The 22163-nt window shown below is 45.1% G+C and overlaps 1 long non-coding RNA gene across 2 annotated transcripts in view; it reads right to left on the bottom strand.

Moving 5' to 3' along the window:
• Positions 1–8873: 8873 nt before the first annotated feature.
• The window catches only part of LOC149333818 (uncharacterized), a 148477-nt gene continuing 135187 nt past the window's right edge, over positions 8874–22163 (bottom strand). For both annotated transcript variants that reach the window (XR_016285325.1, XR_016285326.1), the window contains exons 3-4: positions 19320–19360; positions 8874–18462 (exon numbers count right to left, since the gene is read on the bottom strand). This is a non-coding gene — a long non-coding RNA (uncharacterized LOC149333818). The remainder of the gene's footprint in view (positions 18463–19319; positions 19361–22163) is intronic.

The raw sequence follows: 22163 nt of genomic DNA, 5'->3' as shown, positions 1-22163 counted from the left end.
TTTACAGTGTATTAAGTTCCCTCAATCTATAAAAGGCCTATTTACTTTTTCTATTTCCTAGCCTAGAGCTTGAGCAGCGCAGAAATCTGCCCTCTCATTTCCTTTTATTCCGACATGACCCGGGACCCAGTAGAGTATAATTTTCTGTCCTTGACCTGTGGCTATTACTATGTTATGTATGATGTTACCAAGTAGTGGAGTGATTGCATTCCTAGAGTGAAGCGCAGCAAGTAAACTTAGTGAGTGTAAATAATACTGTTTGTGAGTTTCTTGTTTACTATTTGCTGAGTGGCTACACAGACGGTGTAACATTCGGAAGTGAAGATTGATGCACATTGCAGAAGCCTTACTATTTGATTCCAATTCTCCTGTACCACTGCGCTGCCAATGTAAACATCTGTATAAAAAGGTGTAAAAGTACTGTATTTTTTCTCGAGTGCGAAAAATTCTTGTATTATATGCTGCTGTGGGGTTTCTTTTTTACGGAACTTTGTAAGAGTGAAATCGCAGATGGAAGGAAAAAGGTACCATGGTGGTAATGGATCTAGTCTTAGAGCAATGCCAGGTAATGTGCCTAGTATGCCAAAGTTTTCGCACATCTCTTCGAAACGCAAGGGCAGTGACCTAGTAGTCTGCAGTTTGTTATTAAATAGTGTTCTGATGGGCACTTTGCGACTATTTGGTAACAGATGTGTTTAGGTACTGAACAGATTTTTAAAATATATGAACACGTGACCATCGTTCTTCTGTCTGTAAGTGATGGTTCATTAGTTTCTACATAATGACCATTTATGGGCGAAGTCCTGTATGCACCAATGGAAAGACGCAAACCTAAATTATATACCGGATCCAGTCGTTTCAAGTATGATGGTCTCGCTGACCCATCCGTAATCCAGGAAGGAGCGCACTACAGAGCGATAAATTTGTAAAAGACATGACCTATCGGAACCCCAGTGCTTTCGGGAGAGTACTTTAAGTATATTAGGGGATTGGGAGGCTTCCTTTTTTAATGTGTTTATGTGAGGCAAGAAAGTGAGTTTTCTGTCGAATGTTACGCCTAGAAATTTATGCTCGTTTTTTACGGGTAACTATATTTTATTCAGGTGTAGGGTGGAATCTGCCTGTAAACCTCGTCTGAGCGAGAAAAAAATGGCCACTGTTTTCTGTGGAGAAAACCGGAAACTATTTCTGTCTGTCCATGTTGCCAGTTTATTGTTAACTGTATTTGTCTTTCACATGTTAATATGTTGGAGGATGTGCAGGCTATCTGGAGGTCATCTACATACATCATCAGCCTGACTACGCCCACTGCAGGGCAAAGGCCTCTCTGTCACCCACACTTTGCGCACTCTTACGTGGGAAGCTCCTCCCAGAAACCCTTAGAGCGTGTGGGGGTAGCGGTCTCGGACTCAAAGGAGATGCCCTCGACTAAGCGTGGCAGCTCAGCGGAGACCAGCTACCAAGTGACAAGAGGTTTTTGGGCGTTTGGTGCCCAGCTTTCGCCGGTCGCAAGCCAGAGAATGGGTCGGAGCCAAAGGTTCGCAAGCAAAACAAAGTTTATACAGCAAAGAGACGATACAGAGGATTTCACAATCACTAGCACAAAAACATACAAAGTGATTAACAAAACAATGCAACTCGTGCAAATTTAAACTCGAGAGAGAGAGTACAAGCACAAAGGCAATATTACACCTAAAATGCGCTAACACAAGAGAGAGAGGTAAACAAACAAAACACAATTTGTTCACCGGGCACTGCGGCAGTCCGACGACCAGAGTTCCACGACAAAGCCGTCCCGCAGACTGGCGACCGTTGCCTCGTTGGTCCGATGCTGGCCGAGTGGTGTTTTCCCGGGAGTCGAACGGGCGCGCTTCGATGGAGCTTAAATGGCGGTCCGGACTGACTTGACAGCGGTCAACGTCCTTCTTTTACAGGCTCGGTCTCACGTCTGTTTGTTCTACGCACCAAAGTAGGCGCGCACATACACGCAGCATCTCCCGTGTAGTTTCCCTTCCTTTCTCTCGCTGGCCGCGCATCGTCATTGGTTAAAGTCTCCTTTCGCGAAGGTTCTGGCTAGTTATGGCGTGGCGCCGCCGCCGACGGGGACGTTCTTAGTGCACGCAAGGCTACGCCCTTTTCCCCCCGTCAGCTGTAGAAGCGACTCGGATGTTCCAGAGAAATCTTCGGCATGGATGACTCATTCCCTTGGCGCACGCCGTGTTGGTGAGCGGTGGAGGGGAGAGAGAGCTACGCGCTCAGAGGGGGTTTTCCTTCTCCCCCGTTCGGCTCGCGCCGGCGAGACGCCGTGCGAGCGGCGGTGTTTTTCTTTGTTTGTTTCAAAAATGCGCCGAATTTTGTGACACTGCCCCTTCACAAAATTCGCGCAGACATGCATGCACTCTCAAACTCGATGGCGAATGCCAAAATACATACATCAATGCAATATTTTTTCCAAATACATAACAAAATGCAATGTTCACAATGCACTTCAAAACACGCCGCAGTTCGGCGGTACAATTCGCACGCACATGCATGCGCTCACAAACTAGATGGCGAATGCCAAAATACATACATCAATACAATGATGTTTCCACATACGGAACTCAATGCAATGTTTGCAATGCACATAAAAACACACCGTGATTGGGCAGTACATTAACACAATATTGCAAACATGGAGCTAACAAGTAGAAGGCACACTTTCGCCTATACTCCGAATTTCGTCTTACTGAGTTCACGCCGAACAGACTGACCCTGTTCCAGAATTCGGGAGCACTCCTGGCTCTCCATACGGAACTCAATGCAATGTTTGCAATGCACATAAAAACACACCGTGATTGGGCAGTACATTAACACAATATTGCAAACATGGAGCTAACAAGTAGAAGGCACACTTTCGCCTATACTCCGAATTTCGTCTTACTGAGTTCACGCCGAACAGACTGACCCTGTTCCAGAATTCGGGAGCACTCCTGGCTCTCTTTCCAAAGCGACTCTTTCGCTCTGTCAATGTTTGCCTCTAGCCTTTCCGCCCTGGGAAATTCTTTCAAATCCCACGCATACAAAAAGGTCTCGGGGCGGCATGCACCTGCGAACAAGACGATCGACGCAGAGGCTCACGATAAGAACGGGTGTGAACACAATCTTGGTCACCTTCCCGAATTCGACAGTGCGGCAGGAAAGGAGCCGAACCAATGTGCCGATCAGCACGAGGATCGTTTCTAAAATCTGCCTTACGCTGAATTTAGCAGAAATTCTAGACACGTTGTTTCCGCGTGTCCTTCTTTGATTTGGCTTTTCATTCCTTCCTTCGGCGTTCGTGCTCCGCTGCGGCCACTTACTGGCTTATCCTCCAGCTTCTCACAGCTGTTTGCTCTGTTCCCGCATGTTTCTTCACCCCTGTGGTACCCCATTCTCCTGGACGAAGTTCTTCGAAAGGGTTGCACCTAGGCGTACATGGAATGAACGTTTACATAAGAAGTCGTTTAGGCAGTTCAACATTCTGCCTCAGATGCCAAGCTCTGCAAGGTCTTGAACAATCCCGAACCTCCACGCTGTGTCATATGCCTTTTCTAAATCGAAAAATACAGCCAGACAGTGTTTTTTATGTACAGAAGCTTCTCTGATAGTATTTTCAAGACGCACTAGGTGGTCTGCAGTGGAGCATCCCTTTTTAAAACCACACTGATGGCTGTCAAGAAGTTCACGGGATTGAAGGACAAAAGTTAATCGTATTTAAGGACACTTTCAAAGGATTTCGCGATGCAACTGGTCAGGGCTATGGGTCTATAACTGCTAGGAAAGGTTAGAGGTTTCCCAGGTTTAAGAAATAGTATAATATTGGCTTTTCTCCAGGCCTCATGTATTTTCCCTGATACCCAAACCTTGTTAAAGGGTCCCAGAAAGGGGTATCTCAGGTTGGCAAAAAAAAATACTTGCATTATGTAGAGCGTAGGCCACTTACCGTTCATGCCGCGTACAATACATCAAAATCGAGTAGATAATTTATAATACATTTTCAAAAACTACCGCTCCCGAGCCTCGCGGCGACCAGCAGCGGGGAACTTCCGCCCGAATCCGTACTCATTATGTCAGTTTTGTACACTTTACGTCACAAGTGCTGGGCTATGATTGGTTCGTGGTGCCAATGTGAAATCACGCATTTAACAAACTAGAAGCTCTAGACACTTCACACTCTTACTCTTTTCGGAAACATTTCGCATTTCAGCAAGGAGAGATGTCGTTTATATGCATGTTTACGTGGTTATTGTGCGTTCGGTGTCAGAAATTAGTACTGCACTTCCGGTTTACATTGTTGTTGTCTGCTCGTACCGCTTGTGTCACTCCGCCGGCGTAGCCGTCGAATCGAATCGAGGTGTGATTCAGTCAGCGCGCTACTGATTTCTTTCGTGACCTCCGCCACATGCGCAATCGAAATGAATCGGCCGTGCTGTCATTGATTGCAAAGCCAGGGACCGGCAAGATATTGCCCTTCGGCACTACCTGCCGAAAGATGGAAGCGAGCGAGCTGTCTGGCTCCAGCGAATCGGATTGCTGCAGTCCGACAAACGCAAGAACCTCCGTGTCTGTGGCCGGCATTTCACGCCTGACGACTATAACTACAACCCCGAGTTCATGCGGTGGTGAGGTGTGGGATTGATGAAGCTGAGGCTGAAGCCGACAGCCCGGATGACTACACTAATTGTGTTGACATTTAACTGCATTACGAAAACTACTAGCAGGGCTTTAATATATATAATTACGGTTTGCAGGCATTTATGAGCTTGGCCACATCCTTACACTTTTTTGCTTTGTTGTTGTGCAACATGTATCCAGTGCAAAAGTCACCATGAGTTCTTGTATTCTGACGATATTCATTTTGCATTGCTGTGAAAACCTCAGGAATAGAGCGAGGCAATAATAGAGCCACCTTTTCATTTTGCAAGTCAATAATTTGAGATGAGTGAACAACAGGAGTGTAATCGAATGCTCTTTATTTCAGTGACCATGCAGAAATGCCTCTTGAAAACGAACGAAAGCTCATTGTTTTTGAGAGGTGCCTTCGGGAGCTGGTGGGCACCTGCTGCCAACCGTATCGCAGTGAATTCACTGTCGTGGGCAGTCTGCTCAGGGTGCGCATGGCATGTGCACAGAGGCACGAGTACACGTGGAACAGCCAGCCATCTGTGGGTGACAATGCGGCTGGCAACCTCCTCATCGCTGCAGCTCTTCTCATTTCGGGCTGCCCAGTGGCTGCAGCATTGCGCTGCTTCAAGTCGATAAGCATCCAGACCATCAGCGAGCGCACCTTTTATAATTACCAGCGTGGCTACTTGCTGCCTGCCGTAAATGAGGTACGGCTGCATGCTTTCGTATGAGCATGCCCTGAACAGCTTCATAAACACTGCAGCTGCAAACAATTTCATCAGGGAAAGGCAACACATGAAAAATGGTGGATCACTCTGCAATACTGTAGGCGTTTCTTCAGAAAATCTTACATGAGTTTGTTGCCATGCAGGAATTAGCATGGTGCAATCTTACTTTTCAAAATTGTGTGCGTTACTACATTGAAGCAGTTAATACTAAGATTCTGTAAACGCAGGGCTCCATTAGGTACAGCAGCAAGTGAGCCATCACATATCCAGGCTCCACCATGCATTTTAAACTCAGTAAGGCGGACCATTGTCTGCATCAGAAAATGCAACACTGTGAACATAAGCTTGCACTTGTATGGTTCTGACATTGCACAGTGTTTTTTGCATTCCTACAATGCCACTGTCATGACGATCCAAAAGCTTGTTCTCGTGAAGGAATTTAGAGATTAATATGTTGGTATTTATTTTAGCAGACAAATATTTGCACCAGTCCTTGTAGCTACCATTTGTAGCCATGACTGTTAAGCACTAAAATATGAACTTCTTAAGACAGAAAACGTAGCTGCCATACCTTTCTAACAAGTAACCTGCCTAATAATTGAAGGATAATGAACGATTGTTGTCTTGCCTGCAGCTTTTTCAGGAGCAGCAGGCCATGCTGAGAATTGAACTGAAAGGGGCGCAGCTTGACCTGGCCGGTGATGGTCGCTGTGACTCCCCCGGGTACAGCACCAAGTACCTGACCTACAGCCTGTTGGCTGTGCAAGTCGGCAAAATTGTCTGCTCCAAGCAGGTTGTGGTGAAAGAGGTGTGTTATTACCTACAAATACAATGCATAATTCAATAAATGTGCAGCATTGCCATAAGAAGAGCGTCTGCCTTGCATGCAGGAATCTTGTGGTGTAAATAATGTGTTGTGTTTTTGTTGTGTTTTATGGCACATAGGGAACTGAGGCCATCATGCGCCAAACACAAGGTATTGTAAAAGTTTTTTGTTGAATATTAGAGGCATGTAAAAAGTCATCCCTGGTGTAAAGGCCTTCAGACATTAATATTAGCTTTTGAACATGTACACAAATTTTAAAAAAGGCTACTAGTAAAAGCTGTGGTGTAAATAATAATAATACAAAACTGACTTTATTTGAGTTGCTTATAGAGCTCAGACAGTTGAACTGGGAAGAGCTGGGGATAAAAGATAGTATAAAACTGACTTTATTTGCATTGCTTATACAGAGCTCAGACGGTTGAACTGGGAAGAGCTGGGGATAAAAGATAGTGAAGACAGCCTCAGTAATCTGATTTACAGATGACATAGCTCTGTAAGTAACTGAGGGGAGGAACTGTAGTGCATGCTAGAAGATGAAGACAGGCAAAGCAGAAGGATGGGTCTAAAAAATTAATATGAAAAAAAAAACCAAAGAAGGCAATGTTCAATAGTCTCAAAAAGGAATAATAGTTTAATGCAAGTAGTGCGGTATTGGAAGTAGAAAGTGCGCTGTCTCGGTCTCGGCCAAAAAGTGATTGCTAGGAATACAAGAAGTTATCGAGGTAATAAGATGTAGCTGTAGCACACTTGGAAGGCTCACTCAAGTTATGAAGAGCACGTAACTGATACCTCATCAGAGTAAGGCGAAATCATGAAGGGAGAATGGGCATGCAGTGTAACAGACGTTCCAGAGGAAGGCGAATGTAGCAGGGGACAACAGGGATGGGTGGATGAAATTAGGAAATTTGCGCAGGGCAGAGTTGATTGGATGGATACAGTAGAGGCCTCTGTCCTGAAGTGGACACGCCCAGGCTGATGACTGTAGTGAATGAAAGGAATGACTACAAAAAAGCGTCGTGTTGTGTTTTATGGCCATCATGCGCCAAACACAAGGTATTGTAAAAGTTTATTGTTGAATTTTAGAGACACAAAAAGCGTCATAATGTAATTATTTGTTTCTTTGCAGTCTGAAGCAGTGCCGAACAGCGTGGCTATGGAAAAAGAGCGGCTGAGGAAGTGCCTGGAGCAGCTTGTAAATGCAGGCGCCGCCATCTGTTCTGACAACAGGTAACATACTAGGTTGCTATACACTGACATGACATGAAAACCCATTTGGAGCTTGGGTGAAACATGCATTGTGAAAGCATAGAGGAATAGAGCATTCTATCCCACTGTACTTGTCACATCTCAAAGAACAGCACTGGGACTATGCTGAGATATCTGCTACTAAGCTGTTGTTATAAGCTGATTTCAGTACTAAGCTTCTGGCATGGCGGCCGCTTATTTTTACCATTTTAGTTTTGTTAGCCATCTCATTGCCGTTGTGGTATAATCAGAGCATAATGCCAGAATCACAAACATAGCACTACTTAAAAACATCTTCAAACTCAGGACACTCTCAACTTGCTACAGTGGCTCAGTATTTGGCTACTAATGCCAGTGTTCTGGGTTTGATCCTGGCTGTGGTGGTCATTATATGATGGAGGCAAAACACACAAACATCTGTTTGTTTGTGCAGTATCAACACATGTTAAAGAAGCCCAAGTGGTCTAAGTTAAAATCGGGAGCTCTTCCTTGCGACATCCCCATAGCCTATGTATCGATTCCCAACGTTCACTCCACAATTTACAGTTTATACAAAGACAACCTCTTCTGTTTTGTTGCTGTGATGTTCAGCTGGTCCCATTCAGAGAATTCCTTTCTGAGCAATCACACTGCCTTGCCTGTTCTTGCTATCCATCTTCAGAACGGCATCCTGGTGTCAGGCGTTTCTGCAGAATGGAAAAGCTAGGAATAAAATACTGGTTTGATGTATGGAATGTTGCCAAAGGTAAGTAACTAACACCCTGCTATTGCATTACTGTTAGAGGGCTTTGTGAGGCTTTGGAAACCTGACATTCTTCAACTTGTTCTCGGCCTCAAGAAAAAGCTGTGGGCCTGCAGCCGAAAACACAGAACGATCGAAGGGTGGATTGATGGCATCATCAACCCCCTGTACTGGGTGGCCGCTATGGGCATGGGGAACGGGGACTTGGTGGTCAGCATGTGGATGAGCCTGCTCAACCACATCTGCAACCAGCATGCTGGCCACGAGGGGCTGTACAAAGAATGCGTTCAGGTCCACTTGAAAACTGAGAGTGGATGAGACCAAGTAAGAGCTACTGCTGAATGCCATTTGTTGAATGCTTAGTCAATGTTGCAGTCTAGGCTGAGTAATGAAATGCTGATTTGGCTTGTCCATTCCTTCCAGATTAAAAGGAATTCCAGGCAGTGAAAAAAATTGTCGCCTCCCCTTCGCTGCTGCGTGACATTCGTCAGCTGTCCCCGGATGTCCAGACGTTTTCGTTGGGGTCATTCCACAGCCTGCTGGACCACTTTGCTCCCAAGGCTAATGCTTTCTCGGAAGAAGGGATGCAAGCAAGGTACAGTCTTTGTCAAAAGTAACCAGGCTGCATGGTTTGCTTTTAGCTAGTACAGTGGAGCCCTTATAGCTTCCCTGAAGCTGGAATGGTCGTTAAAGGTAAGGACTGGGGGTCTTCTTACCTTCCAACACCTTTCGATCTTTAGGAAAGCCACAAGGGCTCCACTATACAAGCTAGAAGCAAACCATGCAGCCTGGCTACTTTTGACAAAGACTGTACATCAGCTTTGACATGCGGAATAGAATGGCAGGCTGGGCAATTTGGTAGGCTTCCATAACGTAAGCTATACAGGCCTGTGTATGAATGTAAGGCTCCTGTAACATTCGAACTGTTCGAAAAAGAAATCGACAAACCTAGTTGAACACTGTTTTTGGTTGACACAAAAGTGTCGTTTACTCAATGATCACTGCATTTCACATAATAAGCGAAGGCAGTAGGTGTATTAGGTTGCCATTTATAGCCTTTTACGCTGCTCAATAGTAGATAGCAATTCACGAGAGCGATCCATGTGTGCTTCAAGTGTTTTCAGCATTGACAAGCGTCTCTAGGATGACAATGAGCAGGTGCGCAAGCTTGAGTATTGTACGAAAATTGATGCTTGCTTTCCTAGAAAAAATTTAGTGCTGTCTCTGTCCACTTCTATGTCCCGCGTCGTCTGTTGTGCTGCTTAAAAAAAAAAGAATGCGGCATGCGAGCACATGTCTTGATCACTTCTCTTGACTCAGGACTCAGCTGGCTGTGATGCCCTTCGACGAGAACACCATGAGGGGGCAAGTGGAGACAGCCGACGGTGAGCAGCGCTGGAAGGTGAAAACCTCAAAAGCGAGAAGGGGCCACTTCACTGTCACTCCGCTAAAAGAGGAGCCAACACACGGTAAGCAAACAATGCATGACTCAACCCACCAGTAACATCATTGCTGGGTCATTCCATGTGAAATGTCCTAGATGCCAAATATGGCCACCAATAATGTAATGTGGACATTAACCGTCGATGTAGCATGACATTAGTGCAGTTCACTCTGAAAAAGATATGTGATGATTGGCGCAGAGTTCCAATGAGTCATGTTCTTGCGTACCTCAAAATTTCTTGATCTGCTATACTTACAGAACGTCAACTCAGCATGGTGCACAATGTCTTGCCTCTGAAACCTCTCTAGTCAATACAACGGTCTCAAGGCAGTCATGGTTAACTTTCATCACACAAATGTATTGTCGTAAAATGTGGTTGCAGCAGCACCAACATAAAGACATGAGATTGGAATATTTAATGCCATTCACTGCACAGAAAACAACATTCCAGAAAAATGGTTGCAACTGCATGTTCTGCAGCGGAGAAGGCAGTTTAGCAATATGTACTGAGGAGACTCGTGGATTTCAAAAAATTTTTTTTCTCCCCTGAGACAGAATTTACTTAAATAAAATTTTGTACATTACACGCAACCAAGTATGTGTGTATTTGAGCAGTATCACGTATTTTTATTTGGAGGGCCTTAATTCTTAATTTAGGTATGAATTTCAGTAACTAAATAAACAGACAAGGGAAGGGGAATTGGAAAGTAACTAAATAAGACACTTTTGCAAGCTTCGGGAGCAATTTCCATTAAAACCATTGTGTTTAACAAGTTTAACTTATTTACACCGTATACTACAGCAACAGGAAAAGCAAAAACAAAATGATTGTGACTGAGGCAGTAACATTGTTTATGTAAAAAACTGATAGAACGCCACCATTTTTGCCTTTTTTACTGAACCAAGTGTAGAAAAGTCTTGCATGGCTTCATTAATGAAGTCAGATGACAGAACACCACAATTGAGATATTCTAAAATTAAGATTTAGCATTACACCTTGTTTTGAATTTTATTTTGAAATTTTTACTCCGACCAACTTTTGCTTCTTTTTGGAAACTGTAAAGAATGCTGAAGTGTGCAAAAAATTTTTTTAAATAAAAATATTTTGTTGATATAGCATGTGCACCATCACCAACAAGTCCAATTTTTAAAAACATAATCGGAGGTGGTCGCTTTCGGGATCTGGAACATTTTGCATGGAATGACTGTTATAAAAGCTTTTATTTAAAATTTATTCCCTTATAACATAGCCTTACAGGTTTGCAACAATATCAGAGGACTCACTAGCATTTGGGTTAATGCGAATGCATGTTTTATTTATCTAGCAACTTGATGACGATTAGGCCAACTTCCATAAACATATCTAATACTGCTGTTGTGTACTTGAATGGTTCCCACTTTGTTGCTTTTACCTGCAGACTACGTGAGCACCCTACTGAAGGATGTGGTAGAACGGTGCGAGCATTCAACGTACAAAGAAAGCTTCATCAAGAATGCACCACAAAACCTGCACCACATGACCAGCCACCATGAACGGCCAACAAAGCAACAGCTCATTTCTGCCTGACACTCCCGGTAGAACCTGTTGCAATTCGTTTAGGGAAGAACAGTAAGGGTATCACATCAACCTTTCACTACGTTCCTATACTGAAAACCCTTGATGTGATGCTCGAAAGTCTAACTGTAATTTCACAGCTTAGCAGCCCATTACCTCCAACAGTGTTCAAAGATTTCACTGACGGTGAGGCTTCCAAATCTATAGACCTTATGCAAAAACTGGTGCCCCCTTGCGTTGACCGCGCGCGTTTCCGCCATGTTGGGGACTTACGAGTACCGCATTATATGGCAGTGCGGGAATAGCGACGCACACACTGGCATTTATCGTCGTCCAAGATGCCCAAATATTACTCTGTACCTTGCTGTACACAAAGAGGACTCACGGATAACCAAGGAAGAGTGCTAGCTTCGTGCACTTTTTTTTATTTCTCGCCTGGAGCACGATGCGAGGCAGCAGGAAGCCTCTTGCGGGTGTCGAGTGCTTTTCGAGAGTTGACAATCAGATCGTAGACGAAGTCGCAACACAAATAACATTTACAGAACTAAAAAGGCTAATAAGTCGGATGTTTGCTCATCTTATATTTGCCGAGGAGCGCTCCTGCCTGCTAGCAGTTACGGCGCACTGCGTCGGTCAGCTAGTAGTTTCTCACGTGGGATTAGTTTTGTGTCTGCCGCTCGGCTTCATGTGCCAGTTTTTTTATCCTGAACCTTCGGTTTGCTTTTATGCAAGACTTATGCAATCTTAAATTTGGGAAGTGTCACAGGCGAACGGATCCGCAACGGACCTTCGCGTAGCCCGTGTCAGTGACTTGCGTACGTAGTAGGCAGCGTAAATCGATCATTTACCGTTCGTGGTCGCCTGTTCGATCGTCGCGTATTTTGTGAAGATCGCATTTTCCAAGGTATGACCCACAGTGCAGCGTCGCCAGTCATGGTCGGGTGATCACTTTGCCGAATACGAATCGTGGGGAGCAGAAATGCGAGCAACACAGATGTTCAGGTCGTCTTTATTATTATTATTTTTACGCGCCGAAGCTACACCTGGGCTATGAGGCGCGCAGCAGTGGAGGGCATCGGATTAATGTTCACTACCTGGGGATCTGTAACCCGTGCCGAAACTTCGATATACTGGCGTTTTCGTTTTTCGCCTCCATCAGAAAAACGGCTGCCGCAGCCGGGATCGAACCCACGTCCTTCGGCTCAGCAGCACAACGCCGTAGTCACTAGGTGGCTATGCTGTAAATTTCAAAACAGCTCATAACATATCGTCCCTAATGCTCGACTAATTGTTGTTCTGACTTATTTCAGATAATTAACCTCACTGTAGCATGGTACACGAAATTATCTTGCAATTGTCCATTAAGCAGCAGTTTTCAGAAGAACATTACAAAATCTCTTCTTAGTTCCAATGTAAACAAGATCTTTAGCAAAGCATGCATTGAGCCAAATGCAGAAAAACATTATTTCCAGGTATGCAGCATATTTTACTGTGCGTTTTTCATTTGCAGGTGTCTTTCCACTGCATCCCAGATGAGCTGAACATGCGCAAAGCATGGCTAATCGCCATAAAGAGAGATGCCCCGTTCAACATTGCGACTGCCCGCATCTGCTGAAAGCATTTCACAGAAAATGACTTCCTGAGGAACATAGCTAGTGGGCGCAGGAGGCTAACTGTCACGGCTGTACCATCCGTGTCTGCATTCTCCATGCCGAAGAAAACACGAAAGCCACCAAAAGCTCTTAAAATAAAAAACTTAAGATAAAATAAAAAATAAACGCTTAAAGTAAAGCGATCGCACACGGTCCGCACGAAGCAACTACGTTGACTCCATGACCACAAGCCCCCAACATGGCGCCGCTTGCTTGTTTCGGTTTTCTTCCGGTAGATGGCAGCACTTTTGCATAAGGTTTATTCCACTCAATTTGAGCATCCCAATGCATTGAAAATAATACTTTTTCAGGATGCATTTGAGGTTGTTAACGCTCTTGGGTCTGCAAAGAGGAAACATAATTGTTGGAGGTGTACTTCATGCTCGGAAATGTTGATCCCTGGAAAAGGAGCTCTGCTGAGTAATGATGCAAGACTATCGATAGTACTATCGATACTATCGATAGTTGAGCCACTATCGAACTATCAATAGTAAAAAAAGACTATCGATAGTACCATCAATAGTACTATCGATAGTTCTATTGATAGTACTATGGATAGCTGTATCTATACTACTTGTTATATATAGTACTATCGATACTATAAAATCAACTGCGCGTACCCACTGCATCCTAAAGCTGGTTTCCCGAATGTGTGGTATGGAGGTGATGGAATGAGTTGCTGACAGGACTCGCCCGTTTTCGCGGTTTAAGCGTCACCGAGCTCTGCAGATGTTCTCAACGTAAAGTTGCTGGATAAAATGCTAGCGTTCGAATGTTCTAGTTGCGAAGCATGTGTGCGAAAAGCGCTTCTGCAGCAGTTACGTCACCAAGCCAGCACAACTTGGGCTGTTTGTTCTTTCATCGGATGCAGCTCCAGGTATTTTTCCGAACTGTCCCAGTGCACGTTAAAGAACCACAGCTGGTCGAAATTTACCCAGAAACCTCTACTACGGCATCCCTCATAGCTTGTCTCTGGGACATTAAGCTACATGAGACCGTCAAACCAATAAGGTATCACAAATGTTTTGGTTTTATCACTGGCCAACAAACTGTTATATCGCTGGCCAACACTTGTTACTATCAATAGTCTTACCATCGACAGTTCCACTATCGATAGTCTTGCTATCGATAGCGGTACTATCGATAGTGATACTATAGTAATACTATAGTATTACTATCGATAGTAGACTATCGATAATAATATCGATAGTCTATCGATAGTTTCCAACAAATATCGATACTATCAATAGTCAATTTTCCCATAGTTTTGCATCACTACTGCTGAGTCCACCACACTTTGCTTGCTTTGCAAAGAGAGCGATTTAACATTCCTAGGACAAAAAAAGGTGCTGGTGCCTTTGCTTGATGATCTAAAGAAGCTAGACATTGGCTGCTGCAGCAGTTCAGAAGGAACTAGTCTCACCGGCACAGTAACTGCCATCCTTGGTGATATTGCGGCTCTCGTAGCATGGTCGGGTCGACGAGGGGATGAGGGAGGTCGGAGGCGAGGTTTAAGACGGGGAAAGACAAGGAGAAGAACTTTATACAAGGGAATTTACATATATACAAACAGCAACTGAGAAAACGTCTCAGTAAGAGAGTCTCAAAACAAGGAGCAAAGCTACATGTCGATGAGCTCAGATGGTCAGGAGCTACTCGGCCGTCCAAGGCGCCGAGTTTTATATCCTTTCATTTCCCTGGGCTCCCTAGATGGGGGACTGTGGCACCCACACACACACACTCTCAATAGGGAACACGCCCCCGTCACGTGTTGGGAGAGAGACGGATGCCATCTGCGTCGCGCAGATTCTGGAAGGTTCTCGAAGAGCATTCCCGCGCTTTTCATGTGGTCGCACGTGCGCGGGTCGCTGACCACTTATTCCTGGAAGATGGTTGCTGCTGTCAACTTGATGACTGGACCCGGCTGGCACCCGGGCCCCTTGGAATGTCTAGTACTGCTGAACATGGCAGCTAACTTCTTTCTGTACTGCAGAGCTGGCTGGCCAGATGCGGGGCGGATGACTGACGCCACTTCCGTGGCTAATTCAGGCGTTTACCCCGCATGCCTTTCGCGACTCATCGGCATTCCGCTGCTACCAAGCCGATTTTTTTCTCACGAAGGAGGCGAAACGTAACAGTGATAACCTGGGAAGCCATGGCATTGGAGGATTTGTTGTTTCAGTGGTCCAAATCATGTATGTAGGTATTGTCTGGCTAGAAAAGACATCCTTTTTTGTAGCACTGCGATCTCAGGAGTTTGTGATCTGAGAAAACCAGTAAATTACGACAGGGCAGTGTCAGTGCTGCAAGGCGATGACTCATTGAGAATATAGAAGGAGGTGAAGTTTAATACCCCTGTCAGACGAGCAAGTTTAGTGTCATTTTCAACGAGTGACACTCGCCCTTAGTGTCATTCGCATCGTGTCACACGAACTTTAATGACACTCGCTGCTGAACGCACTCGGCACAAAGTGAGTTTGGCGAACTCACTTCACTTCTCCCGAGGGGCGAAGTGTATAAGCCTTGGTAGCAGCGTTTCAAAACTAGAATACAACGTCACTGATAAAAACACCGTTTTATTGAACGCAGCTAATTTTTTTTTACCCCCTTGTTCCCGTAAACTGAATTTGTGCTGCCATTAAATATGTATTGAGTTTAGTTTAATGGCACATAAGCGACTCATTAAATATGTATGCTGCACAAATTCTGACATTCTTGTTTTCAGTTGCAATAATTTTTTAGGCAGCCGCAGCGGTATGGCTATGGCGGCTAGCATGGCGACCGAAGCAACCATCTGCAACCGCTTCGCTGTGATGGTGCAGCAGTGTTTGTCACTGTGTGTGTGCGTGCAACATGGAATTCTGCACAGCGGCTGAAGCAAGAAGAGAGCGGGCGTCTTGGTCCGAATCTGAAACATATGCCTTGATAAGGCTATGGGAAGATAGCCTGGAGACCTCCGGCGCACGAAGCGTAACGCGAAAGTTTACGCAGCCGGCATTAGCAAAAGCACCAAAGAAGTGAGAAAAAAAATAGAAAACATGGGCAACAAATATAGGCGGGTTATATGTCTGGGCCCTCTCGTAAATTGGAATGATTTGCATCGACGCTTTGAGTGGTTTTCAGCCAGCTTGTCCGCGTGCTCAATGATGCCATACAATATGATGTATGATGCCATACACAGCTCCTTGATAATCATAAAAAAAAATTGCTTGCATAGTTTGCAATCTAAATAAAACTGTACATTAAAGCGCTGAAGCACGAAAAGTAATATTTTTTGTGCCTTACTTGAAAAGCCATCGTCACCAGCATAAATTCCGAATGACACTTTATTTTGCCATGAAGCAGCGCGCCCCGAAAGTGTAACTCGTTCTAGAGAAGTGCACTTCTTGAAAGTATTACTCTTTGTTTAATGAAGTGAAGTATTTTCATGTTTGTGCTTCTGGACTTCCATTATGCTTGGCACACGACCTCTTTGAAGGCGTCGTAATGCAAGTGGATTTCATTTCAAAACCTCAAGCGCCTTATTTCTCTTTTCCCCTTTAAGCACAACGATCTGGGCGACCATCCGTCCAAATTTCACCTCAAAGCAAAACTCGAAGGTCATGCGGTGCAAAACTGGAATATGTTACGCCTTTTCCCCTTGTTTCTCCTTGGAAATGTGCAGTGTAGAGACAACGAGGTGTGGCAGCAGATTCTGCTGCTTTCTGAAATCGTTCAGCTGGTCACACAGCGCCAGCACTTACCCATGCAATGATAATGAGGCTTCAAGACCTCATTGAGGATTGCATTACTGGAACGGCAACACTTTTCTAAGATGGCCATATGAAACCAAAGCCCCACTATCTATTACATTACCCGTTTTTGACGCTCCAGTTAGGACCTCTCATAAGACAGCACGGCTATTTTTGGAAGTGTGCAAGAAACTCTCAAAATTTTAAGAACTTGACGTTTTCTTTGTCTCAGCGAAATCAGCTCTTTGAAGAATACAAAGGCACTGGCTAAACAATGATGCCTTGGATGATGCCCAGACATTTTTGATTGAGCTGTATACTCCAGAAAATCAAAGTGTTGTGAAAAGCGCCATCCAAGACAGGAAACTATCTTACAAGCAAGCCATGCAGTCATTCGTGGCCTGTTGTACAAGAAAAAAATGCTTGTAGTAATGTTGCGGAACGATGGCAATCTTGAGTGAAGAAATTATGCTCATCCTTTCCCAACGGCAAGAGTTATTTTTTCTTTTGAAAGCTGTCCGGTCCTTATATGAACCTGCAGTGCAATATTTTAAAATCTTGAGCAATGACGGCCCCATGAAATGCATGAATTTCAACAGTTTGCTCAGTACAACCCTGCATGCAACAACTGTCCTGTTGTGGTACTTAAACATGCAGTGTTGAATATAGCTTGATTTTTCGTCTGCAGATTGGCACTATGGACTTGCTTATAGGGGAGTGGCTGCCGACATTAAGCTCAGGATCTGTCCAACAAACTGCCAACAGACTTCAAAAATGTGGTGTAGAGTCCCTTAAGCACCTTCAATACACTGTGGAAGATGACCTCATATTACTAAATGCCTTTAGTAGAAGAATGCTACTTCAATAGTTTCGGGCGTCGTTTCATTCAACCTTTCTTTATACATCTGCCATTTTGTTAAAGCATGCAAATGGATTTCACACAAAGCACACCGGAATCTGAGCACTGCTCGGGCCCAGCACAAAGCGCAGTATGACCGCTCTCACCAGGAAATTCACTACAAACCGGGTGACCTGGTGTTGAGGCGCAGTCATGTTCTGAGCGATGCCAGTAAGCAGTTATCTGCTTCTCGTGCAAAGAAATGAACGGGACCCTATCGAGTTCGAGAGGAACTTTCCTCTCTCATCTACAGGCTGGCGGACTTGACGCTAAGAACGACCGGCGCATGTCTGTGATCTCAAAACCTACTTTGACAGAGGGAACGAGTGGCCGGTGGAGAACGCTCTCCTCCGCCAGCAGGCAGCCGCACCGAGAGGCAAGGCTCGAGAACAGAGCCCAGCCCCTCATTACAACTTGTGCCCATGGCAGAACTAACTCTACCCAACAGGCATGGAATAACTTCTGTTTAATATGAACGGAACAGCTCTCTCATATTTCGCACCTTGGCTTCCAGAGCAAGCACACGCTTTCCCTTCAGAAAAGGCCAAGCAGGGTTAGATTAGCTTAAACAAAAAAAATGTAAATTGGGAAAGTACATGGAAAGAAAAGACAGCCTTGCAGCCGCAGGTCAGCTTGCAGAGCGAGCCCGCGGAGGAGAGCTGACGGACGCTGAGACTAGACGACCGTTGCTGCTTCGAACATCCAAAGCCAGGCCATTTAGAGTGCGGCAGCATTCCGGAGCACAGATCTTGCTGTCACCACCAAGCTGCACAGAAGAACAGCTTCCGGTCGGCCACGGCACGAGCGAGCGAGAATTCCGGGAAACCGGGGCCTGTGTCTACCACAGTGAAAACTGCAGCAGAGAAGCCGCCTTGCAGCCTCCCGGTCCCTGCGGCAACGACTTTGCCCACGAGAGCTGCTTGGTGCTCCACTGGGCCCGCCTCGCAAGCCCTCGGTGGCAGAGGGAAAATGGGTCGACGTGCCTTTGCCACCCCTGCAGAGAAGAAAAAAGGGCGAGCCAAAAGCGAGTGCTTCAACCAGCAGTGTGGAGGCCTGCTGTATGCTATGGAACAGGACAACACGGTGCGTAATTGCCCTGAGCCTGCCTGCCGCCCGTGCATCCCCAGAAAGCTGCAATGACCGACTCATCTTAAGCGGGACCTGCGGTCATCGACCCCCTTCAATCCTTGGCTTCACGGTCATTTCTGCCGGTCGACTGCAGTGCCTTGCTGTCCTGGAGACCATGGCCTTAGACGACGGCACGGTGGCTGTGAGCTGAAACTTTTCTTAATTGGTTTTAAAGTTACACATGGTTTCACCGGCCCTACTCGGTACACCCCTTGGTGAACGCGGTCACTTCCGGGCCGTAGGGCAGTTTTAAGGAGGGGGGGATGTGGGGATGCACAGGAATCCCCTGCCCCATAGTAATGGCCGCGCGTAATTATCACACGATGTTATGCGCGCGAGGGAGATTTGCGAGCGAGGGCACCCACGCCGACCCCGCTTCCTTTCGTACCCCGCAGCGACTTTCCTTCTTTCCCCTCTTAGAACAGAGAGCTCCTCTCCACCACCCGGGAGAAGGCGTGTTTCTCTCGAGGCTCGCTCGTCTTCTGGCGGGAGCCGGGCCGTGAGCGAGGAGCCATGCAAGGTGAGCGGAACCTTCCTCCCCCACCATTTTGCGTGCATTCTTTCCTTTTGTGCTTTTCACCCCCGTACACGAGCAGAACACTCCCTAGTTGTGGCGGTTGTTTGTTGTTGCTGTTTTGTATTGCTCGGAAGCCATAACCCCGCATTGAGTAGAATACTCGTGTTTATCCCCTCTGGCCCGACCCCGCCATGGTGGCAACTTACCGCACCGCGGGTTGGGGGTCACAGCTCCGACTGCTGGGGTGCTAGAAAGTGAAAACTGCTTTTAGCCCTTTGAGCGTTATTACAAGAATAACCCCCATACACTGAAGTTGCTATACTGTTACAAAATGCTGCAAAAAGAATGCAGCTTAAGAAAAATCTTTTAAGGGTGCAATTAAAACCTGGAAAATGTGCAAGGTGTACCATGCAATGCGAGAAACTGATAAAAAGATTCGTTAGGTGATTAAATAGGTTCTTACAGAGAGGTAACCACAGTGCACTCTGAATTAGTGGTCATTTCAGCCCACAGTGTTGGACACTCCTCACTTCAAATGCACACTACTGCTGCGCCTTTTTCACCTAATATACTACAATGCGAACTGTTTTTATAATTTTTTTTTTCAGTAGGGATGCGATAAATCAACATTCAAGTAAACTGGATATTCTTCCATTTTTGGGTCTGCATTAACAAGGTTTTATTGTACATGATGGTCCATGGCCGGAAAATTGTGTACTACACTAAACCAATGGGGGGTACAGCACTAACTTTAACAAGAGATGTTTATGACCAGAATGAAGAGAGGTGCTCAGATATTGCAGACCGCTTCTTCAACTCAGTGTTCTTCCTTTTGTTCCCACATTAAATCAGTTCACAAACAACGCATAACATGCATAACTTATTAAATGCGCGAAATGCGACAGTTGTGTAACGTAGGAAAAACGTGAGAATACAGCACTATTCTAACATCTTTTTAAACACCATAATAGCGCTTTGCAAAGCGAAAAAGTAACACAGTCTATTATGTAATGGTAATACATGTACCTGAAGCTTAGTTTTACCTTACCTTTAAAGTTGTGAAATTTTATGAGATATAGTAGTAATCTCAATGTATATGTATGTATCTATGTATGCATGTATGTATGCATGTATGCATGTATGTATGTAATAACGTGACAGTCTGTTGGCCTTGTCAATTAGGGGTGGGAGCCCCGTCAAGCTACTGAGTTTGTAGCTTTTTGCTCCAACCCTAGCATTTCTTTTCTGTTCAGGACAAAAAATGCTGAATAAACTTGATTGATTGATACCTAAGTGGTGCACACAATGGAGGCTTAGTCAGCAGTAGCACTGCAGAGTGGCATGTCTACAGATTATGGTGCCTACAGCAAGAAAAACAATAAAACATGTAGTAAATGTCACTACAGTCATCCAGATGTGCTGTCGGGAGCAAAAGTGGTGCACACTCAAGACGGCAAGCAGCAAAGCAATGCAAAGCTCAAGTCCCTCGATAACTACTCTTATAAGAGTAGTTGTTATTATTGCAAAGCATCTTTACATGCCAAAACCGAAAAAAGTACAAGGGACTCCTGCTGCATCAATTGTGAAGCTAGCAAAGGTAATTCTTGTTGTAATTTTTCTTTGAGACGAAAAAGCTCGGATTAATTGGGGGAACAACTCCTGATGAAGCTACACGCCTCATAATGAAAGCCTTTATCAAAACACCAGTGGCCCTGGAGTACACCTTGGAGGGGCGAAGAGATAAGCCGGCCTTCAAAGACCTAAGGCTCTACAATGTGATTGCTGGTATGTTTGTTTTACACTAATTTTATATGTAACTGACCACATCCTTAGTCCTTGTGCCTGACTTCAGGCGTTATGCTTACATGTGTACTGGCAGTCTACAGTTTGAGTGCATCATCAAGAGCAAATTGTACTGCTACAGTGCGATAAATGTATTAGGTTCGTTCAATAGGTGAATCGAACGAACCTATTAGTGTGATGTTTAGTTTGGTAGGTCTTAGTATCTAGCAAATATTCAAAAATATTCTGGCATAACCTTCTTTGTCTAGATGTTAAGTGCCAATGAAGTTTTATACCTCGAAAATAAAAGTACATTTTGCTATTGGCAGCTGCATAGCTGTTTTGATGCATTGGGGCATTCTTTTCAAATGCTAATAAGACGAGTACTCTTCCAGCTGTCTGAATCGATTGTGTCATAAATGAGATTTATGTGATTCCAGCGGCTGTCCAGCGCCGGATTCCGCATGCGGATGTGGCAGTCATTAATAACCGCATCGGAGGGTACTTGAGAGGGGCCCGGGACTGGAATGGCGGCCGCAGGGCCAGGATGAAGTAGGCTGTGCTACAGCAGGACAGCGATTTTAACTTGGGCTGCGCACCACAGGCGTTTTTTTTTTCTTGAAATAAAATGTGTTGATTTGCATTTTGATGGCTTTGTGTACCTGATCTGTGGGCTGAAGTGGCATAGAAAAATACGCCACTTGCTCACAGAATCTGACATTCCAGTAGCCTATTACAGTTTATCTGAATATCATTGCCGCCACTTGCCTGTCCCTGTTCAGGAGCTTAAGCCAACCTAAGAAACAGTAGTGGCGTAACAGTTGCTAAGGTCCCAGCCCACATAGGCTGCCCAAGTTAGCCCATTGTGGATCCCATTAAAGGTGCACTGAAGAGGAATCTGAACTTGTCTTTTTACCGCGAGAACTCGATCTACACGTTCCTAGCATTCTTAGAAACTGCGACTTATTGCCCTGTATGGCCGATTTCCCAAATTAAATTGAATTACCGTCCGGCTCCCGCCCTTTTTTTTTTAATTCTTCCTCGTACGGTGGACGGAGTCGACCAACGCGTGGAGTGCCTTTCACCCAGTCCCGTGGCGGCTTGCCGCTCTGCCATCGGCGGAGTAATACGTAGTAGTCCGTAGTAGCAAATAGTCCGCACATATTTTTATTTCTGCGGGCTTATTTTGCGGCTATATTATCTGCGAATGAAACTATTTATTCACGGAAACCTAAAAAACAAAATAAAGCGAAAGCAAAGCCTCCACG

This window comes from Amblyomma mixtum, chromosome 8 (assembly GCF_055824585.1).
Source record: "Amblyomma mixtum isolate Tamu chromosome 8, ASM5582458v1, whole genome shotgun sequence".
In the NCBI taxonomy this organism is placed as follows: Eukaryota; Metazoa; Arthropoda; class Arachnida; order Ixodida; family Ixodidae; genus Amblyomma; species Amblyomma mixtum.
This window is presented reverse-complemented; position numbering and strand designations above follow the sequence as displayed.